General features: G+C 50.5%; 1 protein-coding gene across 4 annotated transcripts in view; it reads right to left on the bottom strand.

The window, feature by feature from the left end:
- The window catches only part of GNG7 (G protein subunit gamma 7), a 55,062-nt gene that overhangs the window by 8,370 nt on the left and 24,412 nt on the right, over positions 1-22,280 (bottom strand). For 3 of the 4 annotated variants that reach the window (XR_010028413.1, XM_063161081.1, XM_063161082.1), the window contains exon 3: positions 17,061-17,130. The gene's annotated coding sequence lies outside the window, so the exon portion shown is untranslated. Of the gene's footprint in view, positions 1-17,060; positions 17,131-18,610; positions 18,670-22,280 lie in introns of all 4 variants that reach the window. The other variant, XM_063161083.1, reaches the window with a different exon arrangement.

The following is a 22,280-nucleotide window of genomic DNA, read 5'->3' as shown; positions in this document are numbered from 1 at the left end:
GTGCCACCCCCATGGAGGTGTCCCGGCCGCTGACTCAGCCCCCAGGGCACCGGGGGGCAGCTCCCACCTCCCACCAGAGCCAGACACCATTCCAGGAGGGGAAGGAGCCAAAGCAAACCCGCCAGCCGCCCACTGCAGCCCTTCCATGCCTTAATTAGAGGCTCCTCCAAGCTTCTCCCCGGGCCTGGCAGCTTCAAAGCCGAGCGTTCCCGGCGGGACCGGGGGTGGGAGCGCCCGGCCCAGCCCAAATCCTCGCTGTCTCGCCTATGTTTAGACGTTTGGGGAGCTCATTCCAGACCACAAGGGCACTCTCAGGGATTATTTTGCTTGGCAGCGCCCTCAGCTCCTCAATCCCTGAGCAGCACTCGGGAATTGGGGCAGGGAAGGAGGAAAGTGCAGCCGCGCATTCCCGGCTCCCCGAGGGAGGGAGGATTCCCTGAATTATCGGCGCTGTTTGGGAATCTCCGCCTCTCTCCCGTCCTGGAAGTTAAGTCAGGCCAGCACGGGGAAGCTGCCAGGGTGAAATCAGGTCCGGTTCTGTGGAAAACGGGAGGAGGAAGGAGGCTGTTCCCTGGGGAAGGAGCTGCTGCTCCGCTTTGAGGCGCTCCAAAACAGCCCAGCTGCAGCTCCCCAGTGAATCCCAGTGAATTCCAGTTTCCCTGTTCCCATTTGAGGTGCTCCCAAACAGCCCAGCTGCAGCTCCCCAGTGAATCCCAGTTTCCCTCTTCCCCTTTGAGGTGCTCCAAAACAGCCCAGCTGCAGCTCCCCAGTGAATCCCAGTGAATCCCAGTTTCCCTGTTCCCATTTGAGGTGCTCCAAAACAGCCCAGCTGCAGCTCCCCAGTGAATCCCAGTGAATCCCAGTTTCCCCCTTCCCAGCAGGGCATTTTCCCCTCCCAAGAGCAGAGAGAAGCAGCAGTCGGTGCTGTCCCACAGGGGGATGTGAATCCCTCCCAATCCCAAATTGTGCAAGGGGATTAGGAGCAGGGAAAAGCTCTGTGCCAAAGCCCAGCTCCTTCCAAACCCGTGCCATGACCTCCAGAGCCCTTCCTGCTGCACAACTGCCAGAACAACACTTCACCTGGACAAGAGTTAGCAGGCAGCTGGGGGGGAAAAAATGCCAGGAATTTGTGTTCCCAAGTGTTTGCAGCAGCACAGGATCACCTGCCTGGACTTTCTCAGCTTCCTGTTTACGGAGCGAGGCCGATGAATCAGCCCAGGGAGAGTTCAGAGAACTTCTGGGAGCTGCTCCCACCCCCATCCCTGTCCCTGCAGCAGCCTGAGGATCCAAAGCACGGCAGTGCTGGATCCAAAACAAGAGCACTGTTGGATCCAAACCAGGTCAGTGCTGGGTCCACAGCCAGGGCAGTGCTGAATCTACACCAGGGCACTGCTGGATCCAAAATCAGGGCAGTGCTGTAGATCCAGCAGTGGATTAAATCCAGGTCAGTGCTGGATCCAAACCAAAAGCACTGCTGGATCCAAACCAGGGCAGCACTGTGGATCCAGCAGTGCCCTGGTTTGGGATCCAGCACTGCCCAGGCTGTGGATCCAGCACTGACCTGGTTTTGGATCCACTGCTGGATCCAGCAGCGCCCATGTGCAGATCCAGCAGTGCCCAGATGTGGATCCAGTAGTGCCCAAGTTTTGGATCCAGCACTGCCCTGGGTTGGATCCAGCACTGCCCTGGGTTGGATCCAGCACTGCCCTGGGTTGGGATCCAGCACTGCCCTGGGTTGGGATCCAGCACTGCCCTGGTTTGGGATCCAGCACTGCCCAAGTTTTGGATCCAGCACTGCCCAGGCTGTGGATCCAGCACTGACCTGGTTTTGGATCCACTGCTGGATCCAGCAGCGCCCAGGTTTTGGATCCAGCACTGCCCAAGTTTTGGATCCAGCAGCGCCCAGGTTTTGGATCCAGCACTGCCCTGGTTTGGATCCAGCACTGCCCTGGGTTGGATCCAGCAGAGCTCCGATTTTGGATCCATCTCCATCGTCCCTTTGCCCATTTTTTAATGCAATCAGCGTTTGGGAAAGGGCTGGGATGTGACGCCTGCAGCCTGGGCAAGGAGCACAGGACAGCAGGGACACCCAGGCCTCCTGCACACCCCCCAAAAGTGAAGCAATGACCCCCACAGAGGCAGAACTCCTTCTGCCAGGGGGGCAAACCTCTGGAGCCCGGCCTGGTCCCACCTCCTGCTGCTGCTGGAGCCGGGCCAGCGCTGACTCCTGCCTCGCCTGGCTCTGCTCCGTGACTCAGCACCGGGCCTGAGTCACCGCAGCCCTCCTGAGCACAAACAAAAATCCTCCTGAATTCGGCAGCAGCGCTTCCCGCCTGCTCCCGGCAGTTCGGGACAGGGAGGGCGATTTTCGGGAATGGCTCTGGTGGCGCTGCTCCTCACGCTGTGCCCTGGAGCTCTTCCAGCAGGGATGGAGTCACCGGGCTGCTCCTCCTGGGTCTGGCAGATCCCAGCGCAGGGAACACTGACAGAAAGGTTTCCCAGCAGCACTGAAACCACGGGAAATCGATACAAATACAGGGAATGCAAGAGCAAAGGCGGGGAGGGATCATCGGGGTGGCACAGCTGGGAGGGATGTTGGGAAATCCGGGATCCCACAGTGCAGGTGAGGCTTGGGAATGATGCAAACACAGCTCAGGAGGGTCTGGCTGGGGCACAACCACTCCTGCCTGGTTTAGGGAAAGCACTGAGGTCAGGATAAACCCTGGAATTATCAGGATTTGGTGTTTTAAACTCCAGCAGGGATGGAGTCACCGGGCTGCTCCTCCTGGGTCTGGCAGATCCCAGCGCAGGGAACACTGACAGAAAGGTTTCCCAGCAGCACTGAAACCACGGGAAATCGATACAAATATAGGGTATGGATTATAGGGAATGGGAAATCGATACAAATATAGGGAACACAAGAGCAAGAGCAGAGAGGGATCATCGGGGTGGCACAGCTGGGAGGGATGTTGGGAAATCCGGGATCCCACAGTGCAGGTGAGGTTTGGGAATGATGCAAACACAGCTCAGGAGGGTCTGGCTGGGGCAGGAGCACTCCTGCCTGGTTTAGGGAAAGCACTGAGGTCAGGATAAACCCTGGAATTATCAGGATTTGGTGTTTTAAACCGGTTTGGATATTCTGGACTAAAACCAGGACGCTCAGAGCCACGTCTGACTCACGAACAGCCCCAAATGTCTCCTGGGTTCCATCCCTGCATTTCCAAGCTCAAATCCCGAGTTCTGCGCTCGCATCCCCCCCAGTGGAGGCTGTGCCACCCTCCCGGTGTCGCGTCACGGCAGCACCGAGTGACGGCCGGGGCGGCCCCTCCGCGTCCCACGGCGCCGCTTTGTTCCCGAGCTCCCTCTCCCTGTGTGTGTGTGCCCGGCAGGCTGAGCAAGTCCCGATTTGGGGCTGTTTTCCTTGGGGAAAAAGCAGCGCAAACCCGCGCAGCTCCTGAGTCAGCGGCGCGCAGCAGCGGCGGGTGACAGCGCGGTGACAGCGCGGTGACAGCGCGGTGACAGAGCGGTGACAGCAGCGCTGGCTCTGCCGAGCCGTGACTCAGCAGCGGCTCCGTGCTGCAGGAGACGCCTCCTCCTCCTCCTCTGCCATCACGGAGCTGGGCTGGCTCCGAGCAGCCTCTGCCCTTCTCGTCCATTTATTTATTGATTGATTTATTATTACATGGAGTGTGGTAGATAGGGGTCAGGCGCTCGGAAAATGTCGCCATGTCACGGAAAGCAGCAGGATTCCTCTCCCCCTAACGCCTAGTGATAAGGGATCACCCAAGAATGCAGTCCCCCCTAACATTAGTAACTTTCGACTCCTTATTAACCAATTACAGTGAAGTAAGACCCCCTGACGTAGAGAAAAACCTTCCCGAGTATAAAACCCGACGAGACGGGACAATAAAAACCTCTGAACCGTCCACCACGTTAGTGCTAACGTGTGTTCTTAGCCCGAGCAGAACCAAGTCGCCTTACCTTACATCAAAAAACAACAATGGAGGAGGCGCGGACCCCCCAAACCCATCCCCAAACCCATCCCCAAACCCATGGCTGCCTTTCCCCGGGCTCAGCCCAACCTTTCCCGACCGAAACGCGGCGCGGGGATCGCGGTCACGAGGGTGAAACCGTTCGGGAAGCCGGGCCTGTCCCGGCCTGACGGGCACCGGGGCTGGCACGGCTCCCGGGCGGCTCCGGCCCACGGTGCCACCTGCCCGGGCTGACGGCAGCGCGGAAAAATGCGCTGATCCCCACAGCGCCGGGAATTCCTGCATTCCTCTCATAGCTGCGAGTGCCACTCCTCCGACAGCCACAGCCTGAGTGGCACTCACCCTTCCAGGACCCTCTAAACCCCACAGGACGGCTTTTACCCTTCCAGGACCCCAGAAACCTCTCAGGACCGCGTTTACCCTTACGGGACCCCATAAAACTCTCAGGGCTGCATTCACTCTTCCAGGACCCCACAAACCCCTCAGGGCCCTCTCAATCGTCCAGGACCCTATAAACCCCCTCAGGGTCTCATTTACCCTTCCAGGACCCCATGTAGCTCTCAGGACCGCGTTTACCCTTCCAGGATCCCATTTACCTCTCAGGACTGCATTTACACTTCCAAACCCACCAGGATTGGGAATTCGGGGATGGAGCAGCCCCAGGGTCTCCAAACCCTCTGTGTTTTGGGATTTCAGGATGGGGCAGCCTGAGGGTCTCCAAACCCTTCATGTTTTGGGATTTAGGGAGGTCTCCAAACCCTCCATGTTTTGTAACCTAGGGATGGAGCAGCCTGAGGGTTTCCAAACCCTCCAGGATTGGGAATTCAGGGATGGAGCAGCCCCAGGGTCTTCAAACCCACCTTGTTTTGGGATTCAGGGATGCAGCAGCTCCATGTTCTGGGATTTCGGGATGGAGCAGCCTTAGGGTCTCCAAACCCACCAGGATTGGGAATGCAGGGATGGAGCAGCCCAAGGGTTTTGGGATCCGGGCATGCAGCAGCTGCAGCTCCATGTTTTGGGATTTCAGGATGGAGAAGCCCGAGGGTCTCCAAACCCTCTGTGTTTCGGGATTTCAGGATGAAGAGATCCGAGAGTCTCCAAAACCTCAATTCCCAATTTTTTTTGCGATTTAGGGATGGAGCAGCCTGAGGGTTTTGGGATCCGGGGATGCAGCAGCTCCATGTTTTGGGATTTAGGGATGGAGCAGACCCAGGGTCTCCAACCCACCTTGTTTTGGGATTTAGGGACGGAGCAGCCCCACGGTTTTGGGATCCGGGGACGCAGCAGCTCCATGTTTTGGGATTTAGGGATGGAACAGCCCCAGGGTCTCCAAACCCTCTGTGTTTTGGGATTTTGGAATGGAGCAGCCTTAGGGTCTCCAAACCCACCAGGATTGGGAATGCAGGGACGGAGCAGCCCAAGGGTTCTGGGATCCGGGGATGCAGCAGCTCCATGTTTTGGGATTTCGGGATGCAGCAGTCCCAGGGTCTTCAAACCCTCCATGTTTTGGGATTTAGGGACGGAGCAGCCCGAGGGTTTTGGGATCCGGGGATGCAGCAGCTCCATGTTTTGGTATTTAGGGATGGAGCAGCCCCAGGGTCTCCAACCCACCTTGTTTTGGGATTTAGGGACGGAGCAGCCCCACGGTTTTGGGATCCGGGGACGCAGCAGCTCCATGTTTTGGGATTTAAGGATGGAGCAGTCTGAGGGTCTCCAAACCCTCTGTGTTTTGGGATTCAGAGATGCAGCAGCTCCATGTTTTGGGATTTAGGGATGGAGCAGCCCCAGGGTCTCCAACCCACCTTGTTTTGGGATTTAGGGATGGAGCAGCCTGAGGCTTTTGGGATCCGGGCATGCAGCAGCTCCATGTTTTGGGATTTCAGGATGCAGCAGCCCCAGGGTCTTCAAACCCTCCATGTTTTGGGATTTAGGGACGGAGCAGCTCCATGTTTTGGGATTTAGGGACGGAGCAGCCCCAGGGTTTTGGGATCCGGGGCCGCAGCAGCTCCCCCTGGCTGGAGCCGGCCCAGGAGCCGCCGCCACCTCCTTGGAGCCCGGAAAAGCGGGGGGAGCCGGGCGGGGGAGCCGGGCCGGCGATCCCAGAGCCCGTTGCTGCTTTTCGGGATGACCTCATGGCTTTGGGGAACAGAGCGCGGCTGTTGGGGCCGCGGCGCTCGCTCCTTGTCTGGGCAAGAACAAAGCCGGCTCCATTTTCCCTTCACACTTCCTGCAGCAGCCTCAATGAGCCATTGAATTTTTCCCTGACTGCAGCAAGTTTTTATTCCCTTTTTTATTCCCTCCCTTCAGACCTCAAGATTTCTGTGGCGTGGGACCAGGAGACATCGCAGGGTGGGAAAACTCCCCTGAAAACTTCCTAAAAACTCCCTAAAAACTCCTTAAAAACTCCTGGGCTCTCTCAGGAATGGATTTTCAGCCACACCATGTCCCAGCACAGCATGCATGGAACCTTTGGAGCTGCTGCATCCCACTTCAATCCATTCAAACCTTAAAATCCAGGGAAACCTGAAGCACCCAGGAATTCACCTTTTTTCCCTTCTCTCCCATTCCAGGGAGCTCAGGCCTGGCTGGAATCTCCTTCTCCCCAATTTCCCAGGAGCAGCCCCATAATTAACAGCCCTTTGCTAATGGAGCCTCAGAAGCCCAAGGGAGAATCTTTTCCCTAAGGCAGGAATTCACCTGGAATGGGAGAACTCAGCCCTGCTGGGGAGCAAAACCCCAAAACCTGAACCCCAAAACTTTGGGATGAACACCCAACTCCAGCTCCGGGCTGGAATGGGGACATGGAGCCACTCTGGGATCCCCATTCCCTACAAAAGGAAATGTAGGGAATGGGGATCCTGCTGGCTGTGGGACTCATTCCTGTGCTGGAATGGGGGCACAGAGCCACTCTGGAATTCCTACAAAAGGGCCCTGCAGGCACTGGGGGTTTGGGCTCATTCCTGTTCTGGAATAGGGACATGGAACCACTCTGGGATCCCCATTCCCTACAAAAGGACCCTGCTGGCACTGGGGATTTGGGCTCATTCCTGTTTTGGAATAGACACAGAGACACTCTGGGATCCTCATTCCCCACAAAAGGGCCCTGTTGGCATCAGGGATTTGGGCTCATTCCCATTCTGGAATGGGGACACAGAGCTGCTCCACGATCCCCATTCCCTACAAAAGGGCCCTGCAGGCACTGGGGATTTGGGCTCATTCCCATTCTGGAATGGGAACACAGAGCTGCTCCAGGGCCCTGCTGGCATTGGGGCTCATTCCCATTCTGGAATGGGGACACAGAGCTGCTCCAGGGCCCTGCTGGCATTGGGGCTCATTCCCATTCTGGAATGGGGACACAGAGCTGCTCCAGGGTCCTGCAGGCATTGGGGCTCATTCCTATTCTCAAACAGGGACACAGAGCTGCTCCAGGATCCCCATCCCCTACAAACAGGCCCTGCTGGCACTGGGGATCTGGGCTCATTCCCATTCTGGAATGGGGACACAGAGCTGCTCCAGGGCCCTGCTGGCATCAGGGCCCAGCTCATCCCCGGCCCTTTCCCGCTCCCTGGCCACGTGAGTGCCCTTTGGGGCACGGCCATCACATGAGTGCCACCCCCTGCTCTTTCCTCCTCCACCCATCCCCGCAGTCCTGTGACTTTCCCTGCCCAGCTTTGTTTTCATTCCTGCCGGAGCTCCAGAGGGTGACAGCGATGACAAAGCCACCCTAAATCATCCCCAAACCCCACGAGGGGCTCAGAGCCCGATGACTCCTCTGTGCCTGTCGGAGCCCAGCAGCTTTTTGCTGCTTTTTGCTTTTTGCGTTTTCCCGCAAAACCGCGGCTTTTTGGGAAAAGGCCGATGACTGCAGCGTCATGTGAGGGTCTGCCCTCCCTGCTGGGGCTGGGAGGAAGCTGAAGGTTCTTTTCTCTCAGTCACGCTGGGCTGGCACAGCTCCAGGGCTGAGCTCAGGGCTGGGGTTGCTGCCAGCGGCCTGGCCCAGGCTAAAAAAGGGAATTTTCCCCACTGTGTCAAAGGGCTGAGGCACGTGAGGGAGCTGCCCCGGGGTCACGGGCAGCTTCGGGATGGATGGGGTTTAAATTTAGAAAATTATCTGCTGCAGGTTGGGGAAAAACAGGGAGAGGGGAAGAGGGAAAATTCTCCAGCTTTGGAGAGAGCTGATTGCAGCCCTGCAGGAGCTGGCAGGGAGGTGGAGGGGTTATTTACAGAGAGCCAGGATGCAGGGAATGGATTCCAGAGTGGGAAAGAGAAGATTTGGGTGGGATTTGGGAGGGAATTCCTGCCTGTGAGGATGGGAGAGGGTGGGATGGGATTCCTGGAGAAGCTGTGGCCTTTGCTGGGGTTTGATGGTGAAACAAGGAAATGATCAAGCCAAGAAAATGATCAGGAGGGAATGGCTTCCAGATTGAAAAAGAGGAGATTTGGGTGGGATTTGGGAAGGAATTCCTGCCTTTGAGGGGTTGGAATGGATTCCTGGAGAAGCTGAAGCCTTTGTTGGGGTTTGATGGTGAAATGAGTGCAGAAGCTTGATCAGGAAATGATCAAGCCAAGAAAATAATCAAGAGGGAATTGCTTGATCAGAAAATTATCAGACCAAGAAAATGATCAGGAGGGAATGGCTTCCAAACTGGAAAAGGGGAGATTTGGGTGGGATTTGGGAAGGGATTCCTGCCTTTGAGGGGTTAGGATGGGATTCCTGGAGAAGCTGCAGCCTTTGCTGGGGTTTGCTGGTGAAACAAGGAAATGATCAAGCCAAGAAAATAATCAAGAGGGAATTGCTTGATCAGAAAATTATCAGACCAAGAAAATGATCAGGAGGGAATGGCTTCCAAACTGGAAAAGAGAAGATTTGGGAAGGCTTTTGGAAGGAATTCCTGCCTGTGAGGGGCTGGGATGGGATTCCTGGAGAAGCTGCAGCTTTTGCTGGGTTTGATGGTGAAACAAATGCAGAGGAGTGATCAGGAATGATCAGGAAATGATCAAGCCAAGAAAATGATCAGGAGGGAATGGCTTCCAAACTGAAAAAGAGGAGATTTGGGTGGGATTTGGGAGGCAATTCCTGCCTCTGAGGGTGGGGAGGGGTTGAGATGGGATTCCTGGAGAAGCTGCAGCCTTTGCTGGGGTTTGCTGGTGAAACAAGTGCAGAGGAGCCACCAGGCTCTGAACCCAGCTTTGGCTGAGGCCTCGTGGTGTTTGGGGATGATTTAGGGTGGCTTTGTCACCCTGTCACCCTCTGGAGCTCCGGCAGGAACAAAAACAAAGCTGGGGAGGGAAAGTCACAGGACTGTGGGGATGGGTGGAGGAGGAAAAGCTGCAGCTGGGCCTGGATCCCTGGAAATTCCAGGGATGGAGCAACCTGGGACAGTGGAAAGTGTCCCCTGCTCGTGGCAGAACGATGTTGGCTTGGAGGTCCCAGCTGCAAATCCCAATTTGCATCTCTAACTGGATAAAAGAAATGGATAAACAACATTTCTGTGCTGCTGGGAGAAGCTGTGCCCACACTTTGGCACTGCCTTGGAGTGGCCAGACTAGGATAAACTGGGATAAACTGGGATAAACTGGGATAAGGATGAAGGAGAGGCTCACCTGAGCTGGCCCTGTGCAATCCCTGCCTAATTAGCACCTTCATTTAGCAGGTGAAATTAGGAGGAGCTCAGTGCCAGGACACTGAGGTGACACAGCTGATCCCGTTCCCCTCCTCCTCACCCATTCCAGCTACTTTTAATCCATTTATTTTTGCTTGTGAACTGTTAATTTCCATGTATTTTTATCTCAAATTTCACTATTTTAAAGCCAACACCCACCCACCCAACCTGCTGCAAAACCATCTGCATTTAAGAGCTGAATTTAAAACTCAGGGTCAAAAATCCAACTCCCCCAACCACCTAAATTCAGGTTTTATTTGCCCAAAATTTCACTTTTGAGTGCTTTTTACAGCACTGAAGGAACTCAACTTAACCTCCAGTCCCTCAGTTGAGATTAATTTGTGCTGCTCCTACCTGGAGTCTCCCAGGGGTAAAAATAGAGGGAGGAGAGGGAGAATTTAGCACGGTGTGAAAAAAACTGGGAATTTGGAATTCCAGTTTGGGAATTCAGCTGCTACTAAGGGCTAAAAAAAAGAGGCAGCAGGAGGAGTGAAGTCCTTGGCACAGAGTGGCTCCTCCTCCTCCTCCTCCTCCTCTTCCCAGTCCTTCCCTGGCACATGAGTCACGTTCCCTGAGGAACCCACTCAGCCCAGCTTTCCTCTCTGGGTGTGAAAAGAGCAGGGAAAATATCCTGGGATTGCCAGCAAGGTGGGGCTGAGCCCGTGGCAGGTGCTGGGGGATCCCACAGCACCCCCAGCCCCAAACCTGGGCACAAACAGGGCTGAGTCAGCTGGGACACAATCCCAAATGCCCAAATTCCCAAATTCTCAAATTCCCAAATCACCAAATCCCCAAATGCCCAAATCACCATATCACCAAATCACCATATCATCAAATCCCCAAATCCCCAAATCCCCAAATCCCCCAATCACCAAATTCCCCAAATCCCCAAATTCCCCAAATCACCAAATCCCCAAATTCCCAAATCACCATATCACCAAATCCTCAAATCACCAAATTCCCCAAATCCCCAAATTCCCAAATCACCATATCACCAAATCACCATATCCCCAAACCCCCAAATTCCCAAATCCCTAAATCCCCAAATCTCCAAAATCCCAAATCACCAAATCCCCAAATTCCCAAATCCCCAATTCCCCAAATCCCCAAATCCCCAAATTCCCAAATCCCCAAATTCCCAAATCCCTAAATCCCCAAATCTCCAAAATCCCAAATCACCAAATCCCCAAATTCCCAAATCCCCAATTCCCCAAATTCCCAAATCCCCAAATCCCCAAATCCCCAAATTCCCAAATCCCCAAACCCCCAAATTCCCAAATGCCACCGTGGGAGGCTGCAGGGTGGGAACGTGCAGGATGAAATAAGGACAGAATTTGGGCATGCAAAGAGCCTTAAATGCAGATTTTTTTTGTTAAAAATGAGGATTTTTGGATGAGTGCAGGCACGTGGCACAGCTCTGGTGCCATGTGAGGAAACTCTGCTGGCTGGGATTGCCAAAAACAGGAGAGAGGGAGAGGGATCAGAGCTCCAGGAGTGCTGGTGTGTGATAACTGCAGAGTCCTGAGGGCTGATATTGGATAATATTGATAATTGATAATTGGATAATGATGATACTTGGTAATTGCATAATCCTGATATTTGATAATTGGATAATATTGATAATTGATAATTGGTAACGCTTATATTTGATAACTGGATAATGCTGATATTTGATAACTGGATACTATTGATATTGGATAGCTTGGTAATGTTTATATTTGATAATTGGATAATGCTGATATTTGATAACTGGATACTACTGATATTGGATAGCTTGGTAATGTTTGTATTTGATAATTGAATAATGCTGAAGTTTGATATTGGATAATGGGATAATGATGGTACTTGATAATTGTATAATCCTGACATTTGATAATTGGATAATATTGATATTGGATAATTGATAATGATCATATTTGATAATTGGATAATGCTGATGTTTGATATTGGATAATTGGATAATCCTGATATTTGATATTGGATAATATTGATATTGGATAATTGATAATGATCATATTTGATAATTGGATAATGCTGATGTTTTATATTGGGTAATTGGATAATGATATTTGATATCTGATATTTGAGAATTGGATATTGATATTTGATAATTGGATAATATTGATATTTGATAATTTGGTAATGTTTATTTTTGATAATTAGATAATGCTGATGCTTGATAACTGGATAATATTGATATTTGATAATACTGATATCCAATAATTTGATAATATTGACATTTGATAATTTGGTAACCTTTATATTTGATAATTGGAAAATGCTCGTATTTGATAATTGGATAATATCGATATTTGATAATTTGGTAATGTTTCCCTTTGATAACTGGATAATGTTGAGATTTGAGAACTGGATAATCCTGATATTTGATAATTGGACAATATTGATATTTGATGATATTGACATTTCATAATTGTGTAACAGTAATATTTGATAAATGGATAATGTTTATATTTGATCATTTGATAATACTGATATTTGACAACTGGATAATATTGATATTTGATTATTGGATAATGCTGATATTTGATAATTATACAGTTCTGCTATTTTATTACTGGATAATGCAGATATTTGATAATTTGTCCACCAGTCCTGACTCCTGGGACAGGACAGGAGGCTCCAGGCCTGGCACCCTGCTCATCTGTCCCTCCCTGTCACCTCCTGCAGCAGCTCCAGCCCAAAGCTCCCCCACATTCCCAACCCCTTGGACACTCCCAGGGATCCACAGCTGCTCTGGCAATCTCCAAAATCCTGAATTTGGGGCTGGGAACTGCGGCTGGAGCCGTTCCCAGCCTGTGATGCCTTTCCCAGATGTGCACCCAGATAAAAACTGAGTTTTCCCAGGGGCTGGGATGCCCCTCTGTGGGAAAACTGAGCTCAAATTCCCCCCAAAACCTGGGAAAACAAAGAGGTGTCAACTCTCTGAGGGAGGAAAATCAACATTCAGGAGGGAAGGAGCAAAGGATCAGCAATTCCAGCTTGTTCCCTGTGTTTGCAGGCTGAGGATAAAACCTGAGGGTTTCAAAAATATTTAAACCGATTAAAAATCAGTTTTCAAGTTTCAAGTTTCAGTTTTAAGTTAAAAAAAAAAAAAAAGGTTTAAAAATCAGTTTTGTGCTGGTGAGCTCAAGTGCAGGAGCTCAGGAGGGAGGAAAAGGTTTCTTACAAACCACAAAACCCTTCCCAGTTTGTTGGGTTTTCCCTGAAAACTTGGTGTTTTCACCCAAATTTTCATCAGTGATTTCACTTCCAAGAGCTGCAATTTCCTCAGCTTTTCCCAGCTTTTCTGTGGGTTCAGCACCTCTTCCAGGCAGCGTTTCCTATTTCCCCCAAAAAGGTTCAGCTGAGCCATCCCCAAATGAGCATTTTGTGCTTTGACAGCTCTGAACTTCTCAGAATTCTGACAAATCACCCTGAGCTCAGAGAGCACGTGAGCCTTGCTGGGAAACAATCCCCAAACCAACCCCAAACCCAGGGATTTGGTTTTGTTTTTTTTTTTTTATGGATGGGGGATGTTTTGCGGGGAGGATTTCATGGATTTGTGTGGATTTATGAGGATTTGCTCCTCGGTTTGGGGTGCAGACAAGGCAAACCTTCCTGCAGCTGGAATGGGATGTCTGGGGGGTGTTTATTGGGACGATCCTGGTGTTTATTGGGATGACCCTGGTGTTTATTGGGATGATCCTGGTGTTTATTTCTCAGCATTCCCAGGGAGAGGTTGGGTGACTCAGGCTGGGAAAGGCAGCACCGAGCAAACCCCTGGTGATCCCTTCGTCCTGCCCACATCTCCCCAAAACAAACCCCAGGGGTTTCCTCAGCTGGTGGAGCAGCAGAAAAGGGAAATTTTGGGGTTGGAAAAGCCGTGTGGGGGCAGTGGGGTGAAGGTTTCTGGGAGTGCAGGTGCAGTGTGGGAGGGCAGGAAGGACAAACCAAACCCCAGAGTGAGTCAGCAGCGCTCCGGCTGCTTCCTTATCTCCCATCTCTGAGCAGAAAGGGCAAAGCAGCAAAGCTGAGCTGAGCTGAGCTGGAAAAGGGCTCCAGAACTGCTGGGAGCTGCAGGCAGGGCTTGGATTTGGGATTTTCCTGCTGCCAGAGAGGAAAATCTGGCAGAGATGAGGGGAAATTGGGATGCAGCTGCGATCAAAGGCGGCGCCGTGAGCGTGGATGGAAATGGGGGATGCAGGTGAGCCCAAAAAGAGAATTCTCAGCAGGAAAACACAGATCACAGTGGGAAGGAGGGTCCCACCCAGGAAAAGACAGAATCACAGTTCCCATGGTGGGAAATGAGGGTGCCACCCTGCTCAGAGGCTCCCTTATGGCTCTGTTTGGGGGAATTCCTCCTCTTCTTCATATTCCCCCCAAAAATGGGGAACACACCTCTCCCTTTCCTCATTCCACCCTAAAAATGAGACAAACACCTCTCCTTCTCTTCATTCCCCCCCAAAACGGGGGAAACACCTCTCCTTCTCCTCATTCCCCCCCAAAACAGGGGAAACATCTCTCCTTCTCCTCATTCCCCCCCAAAAATGAGGGAAGCACTTCTATCCTTCCAATTCCCCCCAAAAATGGAGTAAATACCTCTCCTTCTCCTCATTCCCCCCCAAAAATGAGGGAAGCACTTCCTATCCTTCATATTCCCCTCAAAAAATGAGACAAGCACCTCTCCCTTTCCTCATTTCCTCCCAAAAATGAGACAAGCACCTCTCCTTCTACTCATCTCCCCCAAAAATGGGGCAAACCCCTCTCCCTCTCCTCATTTCCCTCTAAAACCAGGGTGAACATCCCAACTTTTCCCTTCCCTTTAATCCTTAAAGGATTAACTGTGCCCCTAAACAAACAAAAAAAAAAAACACTCAGGAAAACAGGAGGGATGATGCAATTTAAATAAGAAAAACAACACAACAGATTATTTTTGCCTTTTTTTTTTTTTTTTAGGCAAGGAATAGAAGAGCAAAGCTGGTACTGACAGGCTGAGAGGCCACCACAAAGAAACCAGAACAAACTCCTCACCCTGAGCCAGCACCACCCCATGCAGGGATTTTTGAGCCAGCCTTCCAAGTGAATTCCCAGAAAATCACGTGGATTCAGGAGCAGAAAGGTTTCCAATGTTTTCCTGGCAGGGCCAAGAGCCAATTCCCAACTCCTGGAGCAGCTCAGTCTGAGCTCTTTGTGTGCTCCAGGCTGGGGCAGGAGAGATTTGGGGGAGAGATTTTACAGAGAGATTTTAGGGATGGATTTTAGGGACTGGAATATCACGTGGATTCAGGAGCAGAAAGGTTTCCAATGTTTTCCTGGCAGGGCTGAGAGCAAATTCCCAACTCCTGGAGCAGCTCAGGAGCTCAGCCCTGATCTTTCTGTGTGCTCTGAAGGGGCTGCAGCAGCTCCAAGGAGAGATTTGGGGGACAGGTTTTAGGGATGGATTTTAGGGATGGATTTTAGGGATGGATTTTAGGGATGGATTTTAGGGACTGGAAGATCACGTGGATTCAGGAGCAGAAAGGTTTCCAATGTTTTCCTGGCAGGGCTGAGGGCAAATTCCCAACTCCTGGAGCAGCTCAGTCTCTTTGTGAGCTCCAAGGAGAGATTTGGGGGACAGATTTTACAGACAGATTTTAAGGATGGATTTTAGGGACAGAAGCAGCATGGAAGGAAAATTCCTGGGAGTTTCAGGATGGTGGAAGAGCCAGAGCAGCACAAACAACTCTGCAGCCACAGGGCTTGAAAGGCTCTTTGAATTTCTGTGTGTGAAAAGGACAGAGTGCAAATGGCACAGAGTGCTCCAAGGGCTCTGGATCATCCCTGATGATCCATCCCCACCTCCTCCAGCCCCAGCAATGAGTCAGGCAGGCCCTGAGCAGGGCAACACCTCCGCGCCAGGCTGGGTCACTGCACCTTCCCCACTCACAGCTGATGGCAAAAAACGCCACGAATTCTGTGCAAAAAATAAATATAAAACACATTTAACAGCACCCAGCAGCAAGAGGCACAACAGGAGCCTAAAAGTTTTTTAATCTGCCCAATTTTCTCTCCTCCCTGCACATCTGGGCAGTTTTTGAGGCCAAAATTCAGGCTGTGCTGATCAGAAGAAGAAAAGAGTTATAAAAAAAAAATCCCACCTCCAGCTGGAAGGCACCCAAAAGCCTGGCTGCAGCTTGGGTCTGAAACAACACCTTATTTAGACAATCTGAGGAATGTTTGGGAGGCTGCTCAGGCTGGGGATTTGCATAATGGGTGTCTGTCCGTGCTTACCTAAGAGCACAGGAATCCTGTCTGTCAGTCGGTCTAGACTGTGGGGTTGGATCCAGGGAATCTCCCAGCCAGGAATAACACGGGCAGCAGGGCAGGCTGCTGCCACCTGCCGATGGCACCCAGAGCTTTGGCAGCAAATTTGATTTTTGGGGTGATTTTTTGGGCGTTGGGGTTGTGGTGAAGACCTCGGCTCAGGGTGAAAATCCATCCTCATCCAAAAAACCCCACTGCTCCTGGTGGCCCTGCAGAGCCTCACCCCGCTCTGCTGGTGGTTCCATTTTTAATTAAAGCATTGGGAGCGTTTTGATGAAGGAATTTCCATAGAAATAATGAGATTAAAGCTAATTAATAAATAATAAAAGCAAAGCTCCACAAGCGCGGCCCACGCGCGCCCTCTGCGGGCCGCACTGAGGAACTGCAGGCAAGGAAATCCTGGGAGATTTTTTCCCCTAAAGAATGGGATTTTAAGGGATTTTTCACAAAAAATGCACAAAATCAGAACATTTCCATCTCCCAAAGCCGGGGAAACGCAGAGCTCTGGATCCACCTGGATCTCAGCTCTTCGAATGAGCCAGGAGCAGCAACCACTCATCATCATCATCATCCTCATCACCTCAATGTCCTCTTGTCCCAAAGTTTCATCTCCTGTGGGGAGCTCAAACCCCTCCCAAATCCAGACAGGGCTCAGCCTCCTGCCCTCTGAATTCCCAAAGTTATTCCAATAAAAACCCTGAGGATGATCCAGCCCTGGGACAACACGGCCACAATTCCCAGCTCTGGGTTTGTCACCTCCAAACAGCCCCAAAACAGCCCCAAAGAACCCCAAAATAGCCCCAAACAGCCTCAAACAACCCCAAAACCCCAAAAAAACCTCAAATAACCCCAAACAACCCCTTCACAGAGCTTCCCATGGAACAGCAGCTCCCACACAGCTCCAGGTCCCCTCAGGAATGCAGAGATTTCTCTCCCTAATTAATGAGGTAATTGTAGCACATAATGAGGCCCCATAACCAGCAGCACCCACAGAACCCAGATTCACATCCTAACCCATCCCAAACCCCTCATCCAGAAAGTTTTCCAGATAAAATGAACCAATTAATGGGAAATTAATCAACAATGAGACAAATCTGCTCACCTTCCTACTGCAGAGCAGCCTCGTTCTCTGTGTGGATTCCTTGATTTTTTTCTGGATTCCTGGATTGCTCCTGCCAAGAAAAATGGGAATTCAGATCCATCAGCCTGAGCAGATGGAGCTGTGTTATTAATAAAGTTATAATTTGGGATATTTACCCCATCATGGCATTAATTATAATTGGTGAGGAACATCCCTAGTTTGATCAATATCCAATTATTCACTGGAAAATCTTCATTGATCAATAATCAGAATAATGACAGAGAAGTTGTGGAATTTTCCTTTGTTTTTATAAATCACAGCTTGAGTGAGGGCTCGGGGAAATATCTGGGTCTAAATTGTATTTTTTTGGGGGAAAAGCAGAGAGGGAAAGGGGTTTGTATAATTTTGGGGGAATGAGGAGAGGGAGAGGTGTTTGCCTCATTTTTGGGGGGAAATGAAGGAAAAGAGTTTGCATCATTTTTGAGGGGAATGAGGAATTGGAAAAATGTTTGCTTGCCTCATTTTTTCGAGGAAATGTTAAAAATAGGAAGTGCTTCCCCATTTTAGGGGGCAGTGGGGAGAGGGAGAAATGTTTGCACCATTTTTGGGGCGAATGTGAAAAAGAAGAGGAATTTCCCCATTTTGGGGGGGAATATGAAGAAGAGGAGGAGTCTGCCCCATTTTTGAGAGGGAATGATGGGAGGGAGAAGTGTTTCCCCCATTTTTAGGGGGAATATGAAGAAGAGAAGGAGTTTTTGTCCCATTTCAGAGAAGAATAATAAAAGGAGAAGTTTGCATAGTTGTTTTTTTTTTTGTGGGGAATATGAAGAAGGGGAGGAGTTTGCCCCATTTCAGAGGAAAATATGAAGTAATTTGCATCATTTTTTTGGGGAGAATATGAAAAACAGGAGGAATTTCCCCCATTTTAGAAGAGAATATGAAGAAGAGGAGTTTGCATCATTTTGGGGGAGAATATGAAGAAGAGAAGGAGTTTGCCCCATTTCAGAAAAGAATATGAAGAAGAGAACTTTGCATAATTTTTCTGGGGGGAATATGAAGGAGAGGAGGAGTTTTTGCCCCATTTCAGAGGAGAAGATGAGGAAGAACAATTTGCATCATTTTTTAGGGGGGGATATGAAGAAAGAAGAAGCATTTACATCATTCCAGGGACGGTTACAGAGCATTTCACCACAGAAAAAAAAGAGGTTTCACCACACAAAAAAGTTCCTGAGCATTTCAGCAGTGAAAAAAAAAGTTTCCTGAGCACATCCTGGAAGGTTGAATTTCCAAGAAAAGCTCAGTCCCAGGCTGCAGGAACGAGCTGCCCTTGGGAGAGCTCCCAAAAGCCTCCCCAAGAACCCCTCGTGCCTCACGTCCCCTTCCCAGCACAACATTGCTCAACCCAGCTGGAGTCAGGGCAGGATGAATTCCAAGAATCCATCAGAGCTGAAATCCAGCCCTGCTTGTTTTCCTCACTCACTGCTTGAACACAAACAGGGTTGTTTTTTTTTTTTTTTTTTTTTTTTTAGTTTTGTTTTGGTTTGGTTTTTTCCTGAAGGAGTCAAACTCACGTCAGTGATTCTGGGCTGGGGTTCCTTTCACCCCCTTGTTCTCTGCAGTGGGTTCAGGGCTGAGGAACAGCCAAAAAAAGCAAGTTTAGACTTGTTTTGGTTTTGGTTTTTGACAGAGATTTTTGACAGATTTCACATGGCAGGGCCAGCTCTGTGTGGAAATAAGAAGGTGAGGGCAGAGAAAAAAAGGTGAATTTGGGGCAAGGTCAGGAGAGCAAAAAGGAGTTGGGGACAAAGGCAAAAAACACCCCAAAGAGCTCCAGGTTTGGAATTGGCTTTGGAATGGGCAATCCCTGAGGCTCAGGGAATCCTGGAATGGTTTGGGCTGGAAAGAGCTCAAATCCCACCCAGTTCCACCCTTCCCACTGCTCCAAGCCTCTGGATCTGGGCATTTCCAGCCATTCCCATTGCTCCAGGGAGATTTTCCACAGCACCACCCATGAATCCTTGGATCCACACTGTCAATTGTGGATTTGGGCTTTTAGCTGGATTTGGGGTGGGGGGAATTGCAGAATTGGGCTTTTAGCTGGATTTGGGGTGGGGGGAATTGCAGAATTGGGGTTTTAGCTGGATTTGGGATGAGAGGATGGAAAAAAAGCACCTGGATCATCAGGATCACTCCTCCTTCTTCCTGCTGATTCCCTCCAGAATCCTGCAATTGACCCCAAAAGGTCTGAAATTCCAGGGAATTCATCCCCACAGCTCAGCTGATGAACAAACAGGGCCGTGAGCTGACAAAATGCAGCAGCACCTGGGAGGTTCCACCAGGAATTTTGGGATAAGATCCAACTTTCAGCTGCCATCCTGGCTGCAGAGGGATTTTCCAAAACAAACAATCCCATGGAGGTGAAGCTGCTGCCAAAATCAGCTCCACACAAAGCACCCCACACCAAATCACCTCCAAACCCTTCAGCCAGGTAAAATGAACCCATTAATGTCAGATTAATCAATAATGAGAATTCCCTTCCCTTCAGACCGAGCTGAGCTGAAATCCTGCAGTGACAGCACAACCTGTGCATTATTTCTGTCAGTTTTCCCTGGGATTTTGGGCTGCTTTGGGTTTCTCCTTTTTGTGCTTCCCTTTCCAAAGCCACACAGGTTTTCCAGCACTTAAAAATCATTAAATTTCAGGTTTAGAGCTGCTCTCAGAGACCCCACGGGGACCTGGCAGCAGCCATACCACAACCAGAGGGGGAAAAAAACAACCCTGGAGCTTTGCAGAGGGCCAGGATCCCATCTCGGGGTTGTTGTTCACAGCCCTGCAGGATCCCCTGCTCTGCAAGGCAAAACAAGGCTGAGGTCAGCTGGAAGAAACTCTGCAATAAACTCTGCCCCCTCCTTCCTGCCAGCCCTGTCCTGGTGCAAAGGTTTGGAACTTGATATTCCACAGGCTCCTGTTTACAGACACTGCAGTGGAGCAGCCCTGCTCTGCTGCCAGCCCAGCTGGGGACACTCTGGGGACACTCACTCTGGGGACACTGAGAATTCCCTGTGCCCCACACTCTGCCATTCCCTCTGGGAAACATCCCCTGGGTCTGGGGCTGGGGACTTAGGAAGGCAATTCCTGCTGGGAATGTCACACTGGGGCAAAATCCTGCCTGGATCTGGGTTTTCCTGCCTCTATCCAGGATTTCCTGGTTGTATCCAGCTTTTCCTGCCTCTTTTCCTGCCTCTATCCAAATTTCCCTGCCTCTATCCAGGTTTTCTTGCCTGTACCCAGGTTTTCCTGGCTGTATCCAGGTTTTCCTGTTTGGATTCAGGTTTCCCTGCCTGTACCCAGGTTTTTCCTGCCTCCATCCAGGTTTCCCTGCCTCTATCCAGTTTTCTTGCCTCTATCCAGGATTTCCTGGTTGTATCCAGCTTTTCCTGCCTCTTTTCCTGCCTGTATCCAAATTTCCCTGCCTCTATCCAGGTTTTCTTGCCTCTATCCAGGTTTCCCTGCCTGTACCCAGTTTTTTCCTGGCTCCATCCAAGTTTTCCTGCCTCCATCCAGGTTTTCCTGCCTCCATCCAGGTCTCTCTGCCTGTATCCAGGTTTTCTTGCCTGGATCCAAGTTTCCCTGCCTCTATCCAAGTTTTCCTGGCTGTATCCATGTTTCCCTGGTTCCATCCAGGCTTTCCTTGTTGTATCCAGGTTTTCCTGCCTATTTTCCTGGTTGTATCCAGGTTTCCTTGGCTCTATCCAGGTTTTCCTGCCTGCACCAAGGTTTCCCTGCCTCCATCCAGGTTTCCCTGCCTCTATCCAGTTTTCCTGCCTCTATCCAGGTTTTTCTGGTTGTATCCAGGTTTTCCTGACTGTTTTCCTGCCTGTATCCAAATTTCCCTGGCTGCATCCAGGTTTCTCTGAGTGTATCCAGGTTTTCCTGTTTGGATTCAGGTTTTCCTGTCTGTATCCAGTTTTCTTGCCTCTATCCTGGTTTTCCTGGTTGTATCCAGGTTTTCTTGCCTGTATCCACGTTTTCCTGCCTCTATCCAGGTTTCCCTGCCTCCATCCAGGTTTCTCTGGCTCTACCCAGGTTTTCCTGCCTGTATCCAGGTTTCCTTGGGTGCATCCAGGTTTTTCTGCCTTCATCCAGACTTCCCTTCCTGTATCCAGTTTTTCCTGCCACTATCCAGGTTTTCCTGCCTGTATCCAGGTTCCCCTGGCTCTATCCAGGTTTTCCTCCCTGCATCCAGGCTTTCCTGATTATATCCAGGTTTTCCTGCCTGTATCCAAATTTCCCTGCCTGTATCCAAGTTTTCTGTGGTGCTGGAATTCCTGTTGCTGGAATTCTGTGCTATAGGAATTTTGCACTGCTGGAATTCTGTGCCCCTGGAATTCTGTACTGCTGGAATTCTGTGCCCCCTCAGGAATTCTCCATTCCTTTCCCAGCCCTGGGTGTCTCCCTGGATGCTCAGCTCACCCCTCCATGCAGCAGCACCACAGCTTCAGTTCTGCCCCTTTTGTGCACCATAAACATCCCCAAATCCACGTCCACAGCCAGACCTGTCACATCCCCAAAAATATCCCCCTATAAATAGGAAATCATCCAACAATGGCACCAGGGCAACCACCCCAAAACAGCCAGGGCAGAGCTCCAAACGTGAACTTTTCCCTGGGAGCTCCTCCAAGGGATGAGCAGATCCTTCTTTCCCTGTGCCCTTTTCCAGCTGGGATTTTTGGGGTTTTTTTGGGTTTTTTTTTTGGGGAACAGCTGCTGCAGCCAGCACTCATTTGCTGTTGGAAGTTCTGTGCTGGCATCAGGCTCTGGAATGTTTTATTGAAGTCCTAAAAAGGGAAGAATTGGAGGAGAGGGAAGCAAAAAGGGTCTGCAGGATTCACAATCCCAGCAAAGTGACCACACTTGGCATTTTAAAATATTTCCTAAAGCAAATCCTGCCCCTGGGAAGATCAGGAATTTGGGGATTTCACACACCTGTGTGGGGGGAAAAGGTGAAATAACCCAAATTAATGCAGAAGTGGAGTTAAAATGTAGAAAGCCTCATGGATCCAAGGAAAAGGAGCTGCACATTTCCCCACCTGGGATATTCCAAGGGATTTTTCCAACCCTCTCAGGGCATTCCTGCCCAGGAATTGCAAAAAAGGGAAAAATGATTTAAAATAAACCCTGCAGAGAGCAGCAGGAGCTCATTCCTCACAGGAAATGTTTGGGGATTGTGCTGAGCGGAAT

The sequence above is a fragment of the Melospiza melodia genome, chromosome 7 (assembly GCF_035770615.1).
Source record: "Melospiza melodia melodia isolate bMelMel2 chromosome 7, bMelMel2.pri, whole genome shotgun sequence".
NCBI classification, from domain to species: Eukaryota; Metazoa; Chordata; class Aves; order Passeriformes; family Passerellidae; genus Melospiza; species Melospiza melodia.
This window is presented reverse-complemented; position numbering and strand designations above follow the sequence as displayed.